The following is a 14921-nucleotide window of genomic DNA, read 5'->3' as shown; positions in this document are numbered from 1 at the left end:
CTTTCAAATAAGCTTAGAAGCCATTACCTGCATGGTGTATGGGGAGAAGGGGGATCTTTTTCAACAGTAGGAAAAGGCAATGCACAAGGCTTCAGAGCTCTGCAGGCCCTCCCCAAATCAAAGCTTGAAATAAATCTGGAGCCGAAATTCAAATGCAGAATTAATTCCAGTAACAAAAAAGATTCATTCTGATGACATGCTTTATTGTTAAAAAGGTTACTTACCAGACAGAAATGGCAGAGAAAGCAAAGAGAAGTTTTCAATCCTGAGACTCTGCTCCTTGCCGCTTTCTCTCTCTCCTTCACTTCAGCTGGACTTTGGTTCTCTGACTCTTTTAGAAAGCACAGGAACCATTTCTAGCCCTCCCCAGAAGGGACCATTACAGATGGTACCTTCTTCACTACCTGGTGCTGGGCCCTGTGAAGCTAGAAGAATGATCTCTCTGCTGTCTGTGTAAACTCTGGGCTGCCTTCAAAAGACACTTGACCAGCCTTACAAGAACTGAAAAGTCTGACAGTGCCAAGTCAAAAATATGAAGCAACCAGGACTCTTACACAAAGCTGGTGGGAGTGTAAATTGACATAACCGCTTTGGAAAACAAGTTGGCATTATCTAGTGAAGGTGAAGATGTGAAGAGCCCACAGCATGGCAGTTTCACTCCTACCCATATGAACAACGAAATCCAATTTACCAAGCACCTACGGGGCTCCTGCGCCATGCTGAGAACTAGAGATACAAAGAGGAGTGAAAGCTGGAAACAGAACTTTCTCCAAAGATGGAAATGTTACATACCTACACTGTCCAGTATGGTAGCCACTAGCCACACAAGGCTCCTGAACACCTGAAATGTGGCTAATGCAACTGAGGAACTGAAATGACTTTTAATTTTAATCCAAGTCATATATGGCTAGTGGCTACCTTATTCTACAATGAAGCAAGAACCCCCCGGACATGTACCTTAAGATATATGCACAAGAATGTCTGAAATGTAGTGTTTGAGATCGGTAAAACAAAGACAACCCAAATGTCCATCAATAAGGAAATGGATAAATTGTGGCACAGCAGTCAAAAATAAATGCACTCTATAAGCACCAATGAAGCTAAACCTTGAAAGCAATGTTGAGGGGAAAAATTTTACAGAAGAATTTAGAGAATGATGAATTTTTACAAAGTCCGAACACAAGTATAACAAGTATTTGTAGATAAAAACATTAGTGGTGGCAAAGCCATGAAGAAAAGAAAAAAAAAATTGATAAATACAAAATACAAGGTAATGATTATGGAACCAAGAGAGTTGGAGGGTACAGTGTGGAAGGAGCAAAATGGGAGCTTTGATAGCATGGCTAATGTTCTACTTCTGTCCTTTTATTGTTGCCTCTTAGCGCATATATTACATACATTGTCTTATGGCTACAATTACTTCACAATAAAAGAAACGGAAAAGTACTACTGAGGTAGTGTTGCTGCTTCTTGCATCTCACCCACCAATTTCCACCCGTACACAGGCTGGGAGCTTCTCCATGGCGGGGATAGGTTTCACTCATCTCTGGGTCTCTAGTTCTCAGCAAAGTGCAAGAGCCCAGCGCTGCTTGCTAAGCGCCCTCGTGACCTGAACCCAAATCCGGGAAAAGCAGCACTCCCACAACTTCAGTTTGTTAACAGTTTTGTTTTCCAGGTAATACTAGAGAAACATTCCCTATGCAGTAACAAAAAAATAATACTGTATTTCCTCCATTCTAAAATGCACCCTCCTTCGGGGCGCCTGGGTGGCTCAGTTGGTTAAGCGGCTGCCTTCGGCTCAGGTCATGATCCTGGAGTCCCGGGATCGAGTCCCACATCAGGCTCCCTGCTCAGCAGGGAGTCTGCTTCTCCCTCTGACCCTCCTCCCTCTCATGCTCTCTGTCTCTCATTGTCTCTCTCGCAAATAAATAAAATCTTTAAAAAAAATAATAATAATAATAATAAAATAAAATGCACCCTCCTTCACCACGTTTTAGCAGATCTGAAAGTAGAATGCCTTCTACAATTGAAGCTGTCAGTAAAGGGTGGTGTTTCTCAATAGCACCAGCATGCTAGAATTCAGGAATGAAAGCTCTGTGAAGGAAGGACTGAGCCTCTTTTGTTCATTTCCCAATCCTTAGAGAAGTGTCTGCCACACAGTAGGGGCTCAATAGTTGCTACATAAAGAAAAATAGTTACTATTACTGCAAGCCTACTCTGTGTCTGAGTCTTGCTAAAAACTTCACACAGATTATTTAGTTTGCCCTTTACAATAACTTCAAGGCTTAGCAAGGTTAAGTGCCCAAGACACTACATGTAAATAAGTAGTTGAGGGACGCCTGGGTGGCTCAGTCGGTTAAGCGGCTGCCTTGAGCCCAGGTCATGATCCCAGGGTCCTGGGATCGAGTCCCACATCAGGCTCCTTGCTCAGCAGGGAACCTGCTTCTCCCTCTCTCTCCCTCTGCTTGTGCTCTCTCTGTCAAATAAATAAAATCTTTAAAAAAAAAAAAGTAGTTGAAATAGAAACTTAGTAAATGGCAAAGGCAGGATTCAAATCTCCTCTAGACTCCAGAGTCCATGCTCTTAAACATGACACGATACCATCTCACAAACAAAATGAAGCCAAGTTCCACCCTTTCACCAATTTTGAAAATAAATGTTTAAAGAAAACTGCCTACAGTTAGTGAGCTTATATTAGCTGAATCACCGGCCATGTTTATAGGCAAACAGAACCTATGTTAGCCAGAGACGGGGGAGAGGTGAGTGAAACAATCTCATAGATAGCCAGACTTTCCTCCATATCCACCCTGACTTACAATATTAATCCAGTTACTGGTTCACACAGAGAAACACATGCCCCTGACACCAGTAAGTACTATTTCCAAATGCAGTCAATGTCTAAAGACAACAGAATTATATCATCAAAGGGATTATCTTATTAAAAAGACCTTAAAAGTCTATTTGATCCAACCTCTAGGCAAGAAACTTACATTCCTAACCTCATTTTAATGGCAGCTGAAGCCTTCCGAGGCCAAGTAACTTCGGTCCTCTGAGAAGTAAGTGGTTGAAGCAGAGACCAGAAACTAGGTCTCCTACTTCCTGGGCTCACCTTGTTCTCTTCACTACATCACAGCAAAGGGAAGTCATTAAGGATTTGTTAAGGTCCCTATCTAGGCAGCTATACTAACATGAGTCCTTTACATAGTTTATCTTGTTTAATCCTCTTGTCGATTCTGTGAGTTAGATATTATCTCCATGTACAAGATGAGGAAACTGGGGGCGCCTGAGTGGCTCAGTCGGTTGAGCGTCTGCCTTCAGCTCAGGTCATGATCCCAGGGTCCTGGGATCGAGTTCCGCATCGGGCTCCCTGTTCGGCGGGGAGTCTGCTTCTCCCTCTCCTCCCCACCTGTGCTCTCTCACTATCTCTGTCTCTCTCTTTCAAATAAATAAATAAAATCTTAGGAGAAAAAAAAAAAACAAGATGAGGAAACTGGATTCAGAGAAATTAGGTAACTCACCACAGGTCACACCCTTGGCATTTGGACTAGAAGCCAGAATGGTTTTCCCTCACCTTGAAGACCTGCAAGTTAAAGAAATCATAATTAACATTAGCACGGTGCTACAAAGTGCTTTCATGTTATTGAAAAGAAAATGAGAAGTAAACTTCTGAAAATAAGAACATCTTTATATTATGCAAGCTTAAATATTCCCCAATAACTGCACCTTAAGACTGGAGTTTGGTTAAATACCAGTAAGCTAATCTCTAACCAACTACAAAGATGTCACCTCTAAAGGTGAACTTGAGACACAGGTAGCACCTTAAAAAATTACTGGTATTTGTAGTAAATATAAAGGAAAAATAAAATTATTTTTAAATCTCCCATTTAGGTTAAAAAGAGAAAATTTTGAAAAATAATTCAATTTTGTCTATTTTCCTCCATTTTTTTCCATGTACCACACACAGTATAGCTTATTTTGCCACAACTGTTTTTGAAGACTTTCTCTTTCATTCCTGTCATCACCACATCCTCTTTCAGGCAAAACAAGATGAGACTATCTGAGAGGCACCTTAAGTCTCTCAAAAGAAAAAAGTCCTCCATAATTTTAATGTATTATCATCATAACTTTATTTCTATCTTTTATGTAGGAAATCCCGTTCAATTTGGAGAATATTACTTTTATTTCTGAAACTGCAGCAAAACTATCTTATATCTTCAGGAGTGCAACTCTCATCTTTTTAAAATTCTTTTTAATTCTTAAGCAAATCTTAAGAAATTTAAATTTGTTACTCAGAAAGAAATGCTATAACCAACGACTCCCCACACCATTTGGAACATTTTAGAATCTGTTTCTTTTCTCAAAAATAAAAACCCAACTACATACATAACAAGTAAAACTGTATGCTAATCGATGGTTTCTTTTTTACATACCAAAGGAGGAGTTTTGCCAAAGAGGCGGTGAGCCTTCCTCCTTGATTCCTGCATAGTTTCTCCAGAAGGTTCCTAGCCTTAGTGGGGTCAGACAATAATGTGTAATTCATCTATTTTGCTTTAGAAGGAGGTTAAATATATTACTCCCCTTTTCTGACTTATAATGTCATTCCCCTGCCCCCAGGGTAAAATAAAGTACAAGAAGAGAGAGAGCTTCACAGTAATCTGCCTACTAAAACAAGACATCTCTCTCCAGAGTCACTGCATTTAAAAAGGCTGCCAATCCTCATTTTATTTCACTTTTCTTTCTTCTCAGTCTGGAGTTAAAAATCAGTTCACTTGATGTTATCAAATCATCAAAAGAAAGGTTCTAGAAATAGCTTCCTATTTGTGGAAGGAGCCAGAAGACATACAAAAATGGAAGAGAGCTCTCGAATCGTCTTTGCTAAAGCATTCCGTGTGTAACGAATGCAAGCAAAATCCTGAAAGGCTTGCTTAGCTATGAATTCAAGGTACTTCCTAATGGGGCTGATTTAAAAGCTAAAGAACAATGTAACCAGAAAACAGGCAAAAACCGTGATAGACCAAAAGCAAAGTTCAAATACACATTGCCCGGGGCCCGCGGTGCATACCCAGAATCACTGCACAGTTGCTTCAGGTGCTGCTCACCGCGCTCCCTGGCTCATCTGTTTCAGGTTACACATGCTCTTCTCTGTCAGTTGTCCCGGTTTGCCCACTCCACACGTTTACAAGTGACTCAAAGTGCCACCTGCCCCCGAACGTCCCAGCTCCTGACACCCCCGCGCCCGTCCACGCACTTACGTGTCCGCACACACACACGCACACACACGTGTCCACACACACCCTCGCCCCGGCTCCGCCCCGCAGGCGGACTGGGGCGAGGCGAGCCCGGCACAGCCTCCGCGGGGTGGGTGGTGCCGGGCGCCGCGGCCCCACCGGCGCTGTCAGCTCAGACGCCGAGCCCCGCGTCCTCACTGCAAACTCCTCGCGGCCGCCGGGGTTCCCCCAAAATGCGGAGGCCTCGCCGGTTCCCATTACGCGGGGAAAGGTCCGCGTTCCTCCCCGCGAGGGTGTCACCGGAGCCCCGGAATTCAAATAGGGACAGGCGAGGAGGAAGGGGAGGATCCTCTTTGACTTTCTGCGTCGCAATTCCTCCTGGTCTGCACGCAGCCGAGTTGGGGTGGGGGAGCGCTCCCATTTTTAAGGCTGCTTCCGGCCTTTCCGGGCGCGGGGGCTGTTTTGGTCAGAGGGCAAGCCCCGAGAACGCCAGGGAGGCGCGCGCGAAGCCGAAGGGCACCTAGCGCGCCCGGCCCCGGCGCAGCTCCGCCGCCTGCCTCCCGCGCCCCGCAGGCGCTGCAGCCACCGCGCCCCGACCTCCCCGCGCGCCGGGCTCCAGGTCGTCGCGGGGAGCGCCCTACAACCGCAGCTGCCCCTCCGAAAGCCGCGCGCTGACAGCCGTGCCCCGCGGAACGCGGCGGTCGCGCGGCTGCAGCGCCGCGGTGCCTTCTTCCCTGGAACCCCGGCCCGCGACCCGCGTACCTTGGCGGCCGCCGAACCGCCGCTCGGGATTCCAACTGTGACAGCCCCTCTGGCCCCGCTCGGGGTTTCTCCGTTTTCGGCGTCACAATAATAAGGAAGTTTCCCCGCAAGCCTGCGGGCGGCGGAATGTGCTGGGCGAATGACTTCCCACCCGGCCAATGGGCGCCCTTCTGGGGCGGATTGGCACCAATGGCGGCCGTGGCGGAGGCGGGGCGGCGAGGTCCGCGGGCGGGAGGCGGGGAGAGGCCCAGGCCCGGGAGAGAGGCGGGGGCAGCCCGAGGTGACAGGACCCGCGGGCCCGGCGAGGGGACAGCGGCGCGGGCGTGTGTCGGCCAGGAACCGGCTGCTGGACACAGGGCATTCGCGCCGGAATAGGATTGCTTTTCACTGACGGGGAAGCGAGCGGGACTGATCAGCGGTCGGTTTTTCAGGTTCTGGGTTCTGGATCTTAGTATTTATGCAGAGGTGACCAAAAGCCTTGAGCATGGGAGGAAAATCTAGAGGGTGACAACTGAGGGTGAGTTAGTAAGCGTTTTATTCCGCAGTGGAGGAGTCTTCTGTTTCATACCTCTTCGGAAGACTGGAGGAAGCGCGGAGCCGTAACGCGGGGCCGCGCGGTGGGAGAGAGGCGGGAAGGAAGTCGGGTGCAGAGGCCCGCACTGCCTGGGCCCTCCTGGAGAGTTGGGGGTCGAAGAGGAGAGCGGTGCTGCAGAAGCAAGGAGGGCTTGGGAGACTGGAGAGTGGGGGCTGGGAGAGCATGAAAAGAAGTCACTGAGTAGATGACTTAAATCTTATCATCTGAAAGACACCATGTGGCTTCTTCAATGGATAAAGAAGTTTGTCTTCCCCTACTTTCCATGGCGCTGAATCTCAGAGCTTTCTTCTCCTCCCCAAGGTCACAGTGCTTTCAGAGTTCCCTTGGTCCGTGTCCTTTTGAAGAAAATATTCTCATAGAGATGACTTCATGTATCTGTTGTCCCCCCACTCTCCCCTTAAATTTGAAGCACAGAAGCAGAACACACTGGGAAAGTACCACTCTAACCCAAAAGAATGGCTTTCCTAGTGGATGAATTTCTGTAACCTGTTATTTGAACTGGAGAGGTCCTTTGAGGCCAGATTCTTCACAAGGACGTTCAAATCAGGTCAAGTCTGCAATTACCTGTTCTGGAACTCTGATAGATTGACCAAGCCAAAAAAAAAAAAGTTTTGAGGGGTGGTATATTCCGGGGATGGGTCAATGTTGGCTGACCTATGAACTCTCAGTGAAATAAAGCAAGTTGTCAAATGCTCCTGGGACAAGAAAGATAAGAAAAGCAAAATCTCCAATTATCAGGTAGCTAAGGTCATCTAAGAAAATCTCAGCCTTTGAAGTTTGAATCACACTGGACACCTTTAGAAACACTGGGGACAAGATTAACAAGATTCCCTTATGCTGTTTCACAGAAGTCTAGATATCTCACAAAGACATAATCCTAATCTAGAGATGGTATCACAAAAAGGAGCTGGGGGAATAGCCAGAGAGGAGTCATGGTAGGAAGGGAGGTTCCTCATGGTTGAGAAGGAGAGAGCGAGATTCTATTTTCATGTGCCAAATATGAGGTTTGTAATCAGTCAGCATTTAGGTCAATATATTTGCCTCATGGCTTAAGTGTTTTCATATGAAATTTCATCTTGAGAGAAAAGTTGGTTATCAAAGACTCAAGCCTGGAGGTGGGATATAAGTATGTCTAAATTACAAACTGAGGTACTGTAAGCTTCCTTACCAAATAAACATCCAGAACCCTAGGAACTTATTTATATGTAGAACAATCAGTGAAGATACTCAGAGTACTTCATTTTATTTTCTTAATTGAACCAACATAAAATGCCAATTTCCTTAGCAAGCATGTCCTTCTCCATTTACCAAAATGCTTTGAATGGCCTCAGCACCAACAATAATCTTTTTTTTTTTTTTTTAAAGATTTATTTATTTGACAGAGAGAGACACAGCGAGAGAGGGAACACAAGCAGGGGGAATGGGAGAGGGAGAAGCAGGCTTCCCGCTGAGCAGGGAGCCCGATGCGGGGCTTGATCCCAGGACCCTGGGATCATGACCTGAGCCGAAGGCAGACGCTTAACGACTGAGCCACCCAGGTGCCCCAATAATCTTAATAACAGATATTTAAACTGGTTTGAGAGGCCATGGTTTACTTTTTCTTGGAATTTCTATAGCCCCATCCATTTCTTTCTGACTTCCCATATGTTCCCTAACAAATATACTGTATATTGAGCATCTACTGTAATACCAGCCCCTGTGGATATCTTGGTGAGCAAAACGGCACAGTCCCTGTTGCCTTCAAAGGGGAGGCAAACATTGACCAAATAAATATACCAAGGAGTACATAGTTGCTAACCAAGATAAGTGTTATGAAAGAAAACATTCATGTTAAAAATAAAAGATTTAACCTAAAAAACAACTGTAAGCAAAACTGACGTCCAGTTAATGCTATACACACTGATGTATTTAGGAGGAAGTATACTGATAATCTGTAACTTATTTTGAAATGTACATTTTAAAAGATGGATTGAAGGATGGATAGAGAGATAGATAGCTGGATATACATGTAACAAATCCAGTATCCCAAGATGTTAATTATAGACTCTACATGGTAGGTAGAGATGGGTGTTCATTGTACATTACTTCCAATTTCTCTGTATGTTTAAAAAATTTACATTAAAAGATACTGGAAAACAAAAAATCAATGAGATGTGATAAATTATAACTGTAACCTTTGACAGGCAGAAGGGATCATGTGGTCCAGCTCTAGCACTGGACAGATGAGGAATCCCCAGTGACCAGGGGATGATACCCAGTGCTACTACGCTTCCACCTGAACAGATACCCATTTGCCCCATTTTTAACAGCTCACTTTTTGAAATGCATGTGCCTATTTTGAATTGAAAAAAATTCTCAGTACAGTAGGAATAGTGTTTAATGATGATTGTTTCCTGTGTTTAACTTACTTACCCGGCAGACAAACATGAACTTGGTAAACTTAGAGACAGATCAAACTTGTGGGGAAAAAACAGGTTGGCCACAACATTCTGTCTTTCAGGTATACTTTTGAAGAATTAAGTGTCTTCACCTCTGGGAAAGGAAAGCACTGATTATTTGACAGGCAATATGTGCACACCCTATAAAGCTACATAATGACAAAGGTTTTTCTTGGTCCCCCACCTCCCAAAATACTCATTTTGTCCATGTAGTCAATATTCAAAGGAAAAATTGGTTGTAAAATATTTTTTACATGTTTTCACTGTTTTTTGTTGTTTAATATAGTTTAGCCAAGAAGCCTATATATACCTAGGCTAAATTATCTAAGCTTATTGAAAACTGTCCTATAACACACAGCATTGATTTATTAATGTGAAAAATAACTTGGAAGAAAAATATCATGGTAAATCAATATTGCCATCAATCAAATAATTATTATAATATTTAGTTAATGTCTTCTATATGTATTGCTGGATAAGAAGCATTATTCCTGACTACAAAGAGCCTACAGGCTTTATGACTATTCCTTTGTGTTTCTTTAAACTATTCATAGTTTAATTTTGCATTTTTTTAAATCCACCTTATCGTAAATATAAGAAACTCAGTAATATCATATAGGTTAATATTTATGTTAAAAAAAGATTGTATGGTTGAGCATTTCCTAAGAAGGCCTTTAGGGTGAGCTTTGGTTTGTCCCTAAAGGTGCATGCAATAAAGTCTTTAGGAAGTGACATCTTTCATGAAAATTTCTCTCTCTTTTTTTTAAGATTTTATTTATTTATTTGACAGAGAGAGACAGCGAGAGAGGGAACACAAGCAGGAGGAGTGGGAGAGGGAGAAGCAGGCTTCCCGCTGAGCAGGGAGCCGGATGTGGGGTTTGATGTGGGGTTTGATGTGGGGCTTGATCCTAAGACCCTGGGATCATGACCTGAGCCGAAGGCAGACACTTAATGACTGAGCCACCCAGGCGCCCCTGAGAATTTCTCTTCTTACAAGGTCCCAAAACTTGTACCCTTGGAAGTGGCATCCAACCTACCACTAGGACTGCACTGACAAAACAAGTCCTTGGGGGTATACAGCAAAGAGCATGTCTATTGCTGTGTAGCTGCATAGTGTGCACAGATTTAACTGCCAAAAATCAGGCAACTGTTTTACCCTTGTAGATGCAAAAAAGACCAAATTCTCCAGAAGTTCACTTGTGTCAAATCAAAATTGTCAAAATGAAAAACCCCCTTTTTTTGACGTTAAAGATTAAATCTGGGTCAAATTAAATTTAAGGAATTTTATTATATCCTAGAAAAGCTAAAGTGACCCTATGGAATTACAAAGGGGCATGCATAAAACAGTATTAGACAGCTTTATAACTTGGCCATAAATTCAGGAAACACGTGAATATACATAATAAATGGTTTCTTGTTTTACCGTTATGATACGTGGTATGTTCCATGATATTACCTGATATGGTAAGTGTGTTATCCCTTGTGGCGATGCATAGTTCGTGTTGCAGTGAGTGTGGTGTAGTAACACATTTTCCCTAATCCTAGCAGAAGCACATTCAATGTGTTGTCTGGGTTGACTTCTCTCATTTTTACTAAATAAACCATGGAGCGCCTGGGTGGCTCAGTCGGTTAAGTGTCTGCCTTCAGCTCAGGTGGTGATCCCAGAGTCCTCGGATGGAGCCCCACATTGGGCTCCCTGCTCAGCAGGGAGTCTGCTTCTCCCTCTCCCTCTGCACCTCACCCCAATTAGTGCTAGCTCGCTCTTTCTCTCTCAAGTAAATAAAATCTTTAAAAATAAATAAACCTATATCTTTAACATACTCCAGAAGAAGCAAGTAATCAGAGGGGGTTCTGTCTGTAAAGTTGGTATATAATATAACATAAAATAACAATATGAATCTGTAAAAAAATAAAATAGTATCCTGTTTCCAAACTTTATGGCTACCCTTTATATAAAGGGGAACTGATAACTGATATTTAACTTCCCATTGGTCTCTAGCATTTGTCTTCATCCTACATGTAGGTAAAAGTCCAGTGAAATCAGCCATTATACTCACTTTTAAATTGTTGACTAACAAATTGTTCTTACCTTACAGATATTTTAGATACTATAGTATCATCTTATAGATACTAAGGCTATTTCTGTTTCCCTCTTTCCGTTGGCTTTTGAAAGCCTGGAACAAAATGTATGTCCCATCTGTACAGAATCTTACTGCATACATTTTGAGAAGTAACCTCATTTCAAGATTCGTTTTAACTTTCCTATGACATTTTCCCATTGTACTCATTTTCTTACCTCCTTAAAGAAAACAAACTTGCTTTTCTCTTCACAAAGGTAGTAAATATTCACTACATAAGATATGTAAAATACATATAGGAAAAAAGAAGAAAATAAAAATGATCAGTCCATTCACCACCTTTTTTTAGTTCTTAATGTTTTGTCCTTTTCCCATGCATGTATATGCATTTCTAAAAGTGGCTCATTTTCTACATTTTACACAATGCTTTCTGAATTTAACAATATATTTAACATCTTCAATAGAATTAAATACTATTCTACAACATCATTTTAAGTTGTATGTAAATTACATTTACCTACAAAATGGATATACTGTAATTTAACAAATTTCTTATTGTGTATTCATTTCCCATTCTTTGCCATTAAGAACAATAGTGCAACATCGCTACACATAGTGAATATAACTAAATATTTGCCCTCACCTTTGATAATTTCCTTAAGATAAATTCCTAAGAGAATAAGTGCTAGGTCAGGCAGAATGCAGAGTCTTAAGGCTTTATAGTGTATTGCCAATATTCCCTAACAAAAGATGGTACCAGCTAAATACACACACAATGTCTAAGTAGCCCTTGTCCAACCCCCTTACCAATAATGGGGTTGTCTTGGTTTGGTTTTCACTTTATCGTTTTTACTGTATTAATTTTATATTTTATGTCTTGACTAGAATATGTGGGATATAAACAATTAAAAATAAAACCAAAAAAATTCTAGTAAAATAAAAATCCATGTGGCACACATCTGAAAATCAGCTTAGGTAAGATGTTTCTAAACATTCATATCAAAAATTCCCTAAAGGCATAAAAATGTATGATTAGGGTTGTTGGTCCTTGCTGAAATTATTTGATGTCATGTGACTCCTCAATCTTCCCACACACCTGCCAAAAATAAAAGGTTCCAGGAAGGAAGTTCTGTACAAACTCAGACTGTTGTTAATCATATTCTTATTCACACACATGCACATACCAATAACAATCAGCTGATGGTTCACCAAGTTCCATAGCAAAATAAAAAGCAGACAAAGTGGGGCACATGGGTGGCTCAGTCAGTTAAGCAGTGGACTCTTGATTTCGGCTCAGGTCATGATCTCAGGGTCGTGAGATCCAGACTGAGCTCTCTGTCAGTCTCGTGCTGAGCATGGAGCCTGCTTAAGATTCTCTCTCTCTCCCTCTCCATCTGCCCCTCCACCCCAAAAAATAAATAAATCTTAAAAAAAAAAAAAAGCAAAGTGTCAGAATTTATTTCATCCATCAATAGAATGATAGCCAGAGAAGGCATTTTATTGTGCACTTCTCAAAAAGAAAACGTAGTGTCATGACTTGTAATAATCCACTGTGGTCCAATCACCTTTGCCATCAATCATCTTATTATGTGTACCAGTGTGTCCCAGGCTTTATAGAAGAAAATGACCTTACTGACCAACCATCAGATAAGCATGTACTTCGAGTTCTTTTGTAGCCTTCAGGAGTGGATTTGTACTATTCCATCCAAGTTCTTGCCTGGTTTCCTTTTTGATTAACTGGATAAAATTTCAATGTAGATATATAGCTATCAGCCTAGAACCAGTTAGAACAATCTGCCCAGTACCTGGAATGAAACATGCACCCTGGGCCTTATTAACATTATGTTCTGATGGATTGTACTGATGTACCCATACTGAGGGTAAATGGTTTGGGAGGTGTAGTGAATTAAATAGTTTCCCCCCAAATCCACGTCTAGCTGGCACTTCAGAATGTGAATTACTTGGAATAGGGTCTTTACAGATGTAATTAGTTTCATTAAAATGAGACCATGGGTCATAAAATGAGGATTAGGAACGTCCTAAATCCAATAACTGATGTCCTTATAAGAAGGCCATGTGAACACAGAGAGACACACAGGAAAAACACCATGTGAAAATAGAGATTGGAGTGACGGGTATCTACCAGCCAAGAAATGCCAAGTAACCACCAGAAGCCAGAAGAGAGGCATGGAGAGTAGATTCTCCTTCAGAGCCTCCTGAAGGCATCCAACTGCCAACACCTTGATTTTGGACTTCACCCTCCAGAATTGTGAGATAATACCTTTCTGTTGTTTTAAGCCACCCAGTTTGTCATACAAAGGTAAGTACATTACTACAAAAAGCATTTATAATAGGCTTTTATTGCAGTCTAGCTGTGATCTGTGACCCGGCTGACTGCCAGGACTGACTGACTGATCTGGCATCTTAGCCCAGAGTTCCCTTTCTCTGAGAGCTCCGTGTGTGTTCTTCCCAAAGTGTCAACTCAATCAAAAAGAATGACATTTCCAAACTGACAAAGTCTATTCTTAGTCAAGATATATGGGGAGTTACACTCCCTGGCTAGATCTTTCCAACAAGCATTGACATCCTTTTGCAAGTAAATGTAGGTTAGCCGAGTCCGTTTTACAAAGTATCTCTCTCCCCCTGCTATTTTATTATAGTATCAGTAAACCCAGAGTTCTCTATTAGTTTCATTCAGAAAACATATAAATTATGTAAGATTGCATGTATACAAGGCGGGCCGTAGGAGGAAGATGGTGGTGCAGTCGCGCGTTACCCAAGAGGAAATTAAGAAGGAGCCGGAGAAACCGATCGATCGGGAGAAAACGTGCCCGCAGCTACTGCGTGTTTTTATCACCAGTAAGGGCCGCCACCACCGAATGGACGAGTTTTCCCGCAGAAACGTACCGTCCAGCGAGCTGCAGATCTACACTTGGATGGATGCAACTTTGAAAGAATTGACTAGTTTAGTAAAAGAAGTCTACCCAGAAGCTAGAAAGAAGGGCACACACTTCAATTTTGCAATTGTTTTTACAGATCCTAAAAGGCCTGGCTATCGAGTAAAGGAGATTGACAGCACCATGTCTGGGAGGAAGGGGACTGATGACTCCATGACCCTGCAGTCACAGAAGTTCAAAATAGGAGACTATCTGGACATAGCAGTCACACCTCCAAATCAGGCACCACCTCCTTCAGGCCCATGAGACCATATTAAATTTTATTTACTATTTCTTGAATTATTTTTCATTCAGTTATGTAAAATAAATTCTTTTTCTTCCCCTCATCATTGCCATTAAGCCTTTAAAGTCTAAACAAATTGTAATGCGTCTATCTAGGAATTAGATTTGACTGTGTTATGGTATGGATATTAATAGAAAGTCCATATGTTTCTGGTCCTTCTGTAGAATACGAAGAAAAGTGCTCTTAGCATCCTTTGTAAAATTGTATTGTTAAATATATGTGTGCAATCAAAAAAAAAAAAAAAAGATTGCATGTATACAAGACTTGACCTTGAAATTCTAGTCACTTCAAAGACAAATCATATTTTCCTTGATCTTACAGCAGAACAGGTACCCTTTATGAATGAGTATAACGTAGAAGCTGGAAAATACTTAAATTTATTTTATTTATCCCACAAAGTAAGACTTTGGATGTTAAAATGAAACTTCATGTCTGTGGAGAGGACCCAAGAAAATCAATCATATCTGTAGGAAACTCCATCAAGTACAAACCTTGTCCAATCCCTTATAGTACTTTTTATGATTTTTCATAGTATTTTTAAAGGAAATCTTGACAATAATTTTTATTTTTTAAAAAATCA

At 42.0% G+C, this 14921-nt stretch overlaps 1 protein-coding gene and 1 pseudogene across 3 annotated transcripts in view; one reads left to right on the top strand and one right to left on the bottom strand.

Annotated features, from left to right (window-relative positions):
* Positions 1-6133, bottom strand: part of HERC3 (HECT and RLD domain containing E3 ubiquitin protein ligase 3) — a 118294-nt gene extending 112161 nt beyond the window's left edge. For 2 of the 3 annotated variants that reach the window (XM_036122731.2, XM_036122734.2), the window contains exons 1-2: positions 5991-6133; positions 3519-3580 (exon numbers count right to left, since the gene is read on the bottom strand). The gene's annotated coding sequence lies outside the window, so the exon portion shown is untranslated. Of the gene's footprint in view, positions 1-3518; positions 3581-5062; positions 5209-5990 lie in introns of those variants that run through there. The other variant, XM_036122732.2, reaches the window with a different exon arrangement.
* Positions 6134-13842: 7709 nt separating this feature from the next.
* Positions 13843-14384, top strand: LOC118554875 (histone deacetylase complex subunit SAP18 pseudogene; annotated as a pseudogene).
* The last annotated feature ends 537 nt before the right edge of the window (positions 14385-14921 follow it).

This window comes from Halichoerus grypus, chromosome 3 (assembly GCF_964656455.1).
Source record: "Halichoerus grypus chromosome 3, mHalGry1.hap1.1, whole genome shotgun sequence".
Lineage (NCBI taxonomy): Eukaryota > Metazoa > Chordata > Mammalia > Carnivora > Phocidae > Halichoerus > Halichoerus grypus.
Note: the sequence above shows the minus strand (reverse complement) of the source record. Positions and strands in the feature narration are given on the sequence as shown.